A 4,698-nucleotide genomic window follows, 5' to 3' on the forward strand; every position below is an offset into this window, starting at 1 on the left:
ACTAGTCCAACATAACCCTCTCTGTTTGTTTTATTTCAGTTCTAATCCTCTCAATTTAAAATCCATTTTAGTTTGCAATGTTTATGCCCTTGCTAAGCTGTTTGTAAATCTGATGTCTTGTCAATCTATAAAAGTTGGAGCTTTGGTCAATCACTTTGTCCTGAATTTGCCTGTAAGAGAGGTGGATAACAACATAGTCAAGATTGCTGGAAATACTCACGAAGGTCAGCCCACATTGACAGAGGGAGAAATAAATTAAAATATTTCTGGCTCTGATGGTGAATGTTGGTGTTGTGCCTCATTTGATGCTGCCTGACCTAACACCTTTGTCCAGCTTTTTATTGTTTATTTCAGATTTTCAGCATCTGCAGTGGTTCACTTTTAAAACTGGGAAGTTCTGATAACTCTTTTCTAATAGTTAGATGTCATGTGTGTGTGTGTGCGCGCGCGTACCTCTGTATATAAACGCACGTATGTGTGTGTGTGCATGTCTGTATGTGCCTGTGTGTGTTTCTGTGTGTATGTGTATGCACATGTGCATGTCTGTATGTGCCTGTGTGTGTCGCTGTGTGTTTCTGTGTGTATATGTGCACGTGTGTATATATGTGCATGTATTTGTGTATGTGTGTGTTAATCAGTGTGTGTGAATGCTTGTTTTCATAGAGGGTAGCTTCATAGATTTTCCCTATTTATTCCCTTTGTCAATAAGCTTTACACCTTTGTTTAAGTATTTTTGTAAAACAAACTCTCATTTGTTAATGACAGAAACCTGGCTGATTTGTTAATGAAATTAAACTAAATACCATCTGGTCATTATATAATTGGCAATATCACTGCCCTTTTTTAATTGATATTTTGTTGTGGGCAAGAATGGAGGCTGAAATCAGCCCTCCAACCTTGGCTATAATGAAATTAAAGACTCTCCTGACAGTGAGGAGTGGGCTTTTGCCCGAAACGTCGATTTTGCTGCTCGTCGGATGCTGCCTGAATTGCTGTGCTCTTCCAGCACCACTGATCCAGAATCTGGTTTCCAGCATCTGCAGTCATTGTTTTTTACCTCGGAGTTAACTATCTGTCTACAGAGATTATTCCAGGTCTCCAGCTAGGAGATAAACAATTTAATTCATGGCACCTTTCAACCACTTTCTCAGTTGGCTCTCAAAAGTAATGGCTTGCTGTAAATTCCAGGAGTAAAATAGGTGTGTAACATACAGAAAGGCTGCCCCATGCTAGGAGGCCTGAAGCATTTGAGGGCCCATTATGGGACAACACAATTTGTCTGGCAAAGAGGATGTGGATGGTGACCGTTCAGACAAGAAAGCAGGGACAATCGCAGTCCCTTCAATTGTTATACAACCAGAGGAGCATTCTCATAATCCATACAAAACCTTATCTACCCAGGGTTTTGAGACCACATCAATCTTTAGCCCTGACCAGTCTGGTGAACAGTGGATGGCGAGAGATTATAAATTAGATGAACAACTTTAAATTACATTACATTACAGTGTGGAAACAGGCCCTTCGGCCCAACAAGTCCACACCGACCCACTGAAGCGCAACCCACCCATACCCCTACATTTACCCCTTACCTAACACTACGGGCAATTTAGCATGGCCAATTCACCTGACCTGCACATTCTTGGACCGTGGGAGGAAACCGGAGCAGCTGGAGGAAACCCACGCAGACACGGGGAGAACGTGCAAACTCCACACAGTCAGTCGCCTGAGGCGGGAATTGAACCTGGGTCTCAGGCACTGTGAGGCAGCAGTGCTAACCACTGTGCCACCGTGCCGCCCAACTTCAAAACATCTGTTGCCCTTTTCTGGTCAGGCCTAAATGTGATTCCTTTCATCCACAATTTTCCACATACTTTATTCACTGTTTGGATGTGGGTACCATTGTCAAGGCTAGTTTATCTTGCCCATGTGAGTTGCCGCTTGAGGATTTTCCTCTTGAACCACTGCACTCCATGTATTTGACCTACACTCACCATGCTGTTGAGTGAGAAGTTTTTTAAATTCAGTTTTTGTGGGATGTGGGCATCGTTAGCTGGGCCAGTGATTATTTCCTGTCCCTAGTTGCCCCTTGGGAAGGTGGTGGTGGTGGTGAGCTGCCTTCTTGAACCCCTGCAGTCCACCTGCTGTGGGTTGTGCCACAATGCCATTCGGGAGGAAAGTCCAGGATTTTGACTCAGCACCAGTGAAGGAATGACGATATATTTCTAAGTTTGCATCGTGAGTTGCTTGGAGGGGAACTTGAAGGTGGTGGTGTTCCCATACATCTGCTGCCCTGATCCTTTTAGATGGAAGTGGTCATGGGTTGGAACGTGCTGTCTAAGGATCTTTGGTGAATTTCTGCAGTGTGTCTTATAGATAGTAGGTAAAAACAATGACTGCAGATGCAGAAACCAGATTCTGGATTAGAGTGGTGTTGGAAAAGCACAGCAGTTCAGACAGCATCCAAGGAGCAGGAAAATCAATGTTTCGGGCAAAAGCCCTTCATCAGGAATACAGCCTGTATTCCTGATGAAGGGCTTTTGCCCAAAACATCTTATAGATAGTACACACTGCTGCTACCGAGCATCGGTGGTGGAGGGAGAGGATGTTTATGGATGTGGTGCCAATCAAGTGGGCTGCTTTGTCTTGGATAGTGTCAAGCTTCTTGAATATAATTGGGGCTTCACTCAACCAGGCAAGTGGAGAGTATTCCATGACACAAGGAGTGCAGATTTTGACCCAAGAATAATGAAGAAATGGATGATCCAGGATTTGGAGAGATGCTTAGAAGTAGCAATGTCTGAACTTTGGTCTTCCAGGTGCTGAAAATGGTAGTTTCGAAGGTGCAATTGAAGGAGCCTTGGAGGGTGGGTTGCTACATTAACATTATAGATGGTACACGTTGCATTGAGGTTTATAAAATCATGAGGGGCATGGATAGGCTAAGTAGACAAAGTCTCTTCCCTGGGGTGGAGGAGTCCAGAACTAGAGGGCATAAGTTTAGGATGAGAGGGGAAAAATATAAAAGAGACCTAAGGGACAACGTTTTCACGCTGAGAGTGGTACTTGTATGGAATGATCTGCCAGAGGAAGTGGTGGAGGCTGGTGCAATTGCAACATTTAAAAGGCATCTGGATGGGTATATGAATAGGAAGGGTTTGGAGGGATATGGGCCAGGTGTTGGCAGGTGGGACTAGATTGGTTGGGATATCTGGTTGGCATGGACGAGTTGGACCGAAGGGTCTGTTCCCATGCTGTACATCTCTATGACTCAATGACTCTACTGTGTGCCTTTGTTGAATGGAGAGAATGTTCAGCTAATGGCTGAAATGCCAATGCAGTTGAATGACTTTACCTGCATTAGCAATCGTTTACTGAAGCTGGATCAAGTGAAGATTGTTTCTGGGTATGCCACAACACAGACCAAGACCTATGCCCTAGCCCCAAGCTTAAAAATGTTTTAAAAATCAAAATAATGTTGAAATAAAGCACCTCAAGACTGCCCCACCATTGCACAGACCATGATCAATTTTTATCCTTAATTCCACTTTTCTGCCACATTCCCTTTGATTCTGAGAATCTATTGAGTTTTTTGAAGAAGTAATGAAGAGGATTGATGAGGGCAGAGCAGCGGGCATGATCCATAGGGACTTCAATAAGGCATTCAACAAGGTTCCTCATGGTAGACTGGTTATCAAGGTTAGATTGCATGGAATAAAGGGAGAACAAACCATTTGCATACAGAACTGGCTCAAAGGTGGAAGGCAGAGGCTGGTGGTAGAGAGTTGTTTTTCAGACTGGAGGCTTGTGACCAGTGGTGTGCCACAAGGATCAGTGCTGGGTCCACTGCTTTTTGTCATTTATATAAATGATTTGGGTGTGTACATAGGATGTATTGTTAGTAAGTTTGCTGATGACACCAGAATTGGAGGTGTCGTGGACAGCAGCATCTTGATCAGATGGGCCAATGGGCTGAGGAGTGGCAGATGGAGTTTAAATTAGATAAATATGAGGTGCTGCATTTTGGAAAGGCAAATCAGAGCAGGACTTATACACTTAATGGTAAGGCCCTGGGGAGTGATACTGAACAAAGAGATCTTGGAGTACAGGTTTATAGTTCCTTAAAAGTGGAGTCACAGGGAGATAGGATAGTGAAGAAAGTGTTTGGTATGCTTTTCCTTTACAAACGAGAGGGACCATATTGTTGAAGAGGAGAGTGTGAAACGGACTGGTAAGCTAGAAGAGATACTTGTTAGGAAGGAAGATGTGTTGGACATTTTGAACAACTTGAGGATAGACAAGTCCCCCGAGCCTGACGGGATATATCCTAGGATTATGTGGGCAGCACAGAGGAAATTTGCAGAACCGTTGGCAATGATCTTTTCGTCTTCACTGTCAACAGGGGTGGTACCAGGGGACTGGAGAGTAGCGAATGTTGTGACCCTGTTCAAAAAAGGGAATAGGGATAACCCCAGGAATTACAAGCCAGTTAGTCTTACTTCGGTGGTAGGCAAAGTAACAGAAAGGGTACTGAGGGATAGGATTTATGAGTATCTAGACAGACACTGCTTGATTAGGGACAGCCAGCACGGATTTGTGAAGGGTAGGTCTTGCCTTACAACTCTTATTGAATTCTTTGAGGAGGTGACCAAGCATGTGGATGAAGGTAGAGCAGTGGATGTAGAATACATGGATTTTAGT

Source organism: Chiloscyllium plagiosum, chromosome 9, assembly GCF_004010195.1.
Source record: "Chiloscyllium plagiosum isolate BGI_BamShark_2017 chromosome 9, ASM401019v2, whole genome shotgun sequence".
NCBI lineage: Eukaryota > Metazoa > Chordata > Chondrichthyes > Orectolobiformes > Hemiscylliidae > Chiloscyllium > Chiloscyllium plagiosum.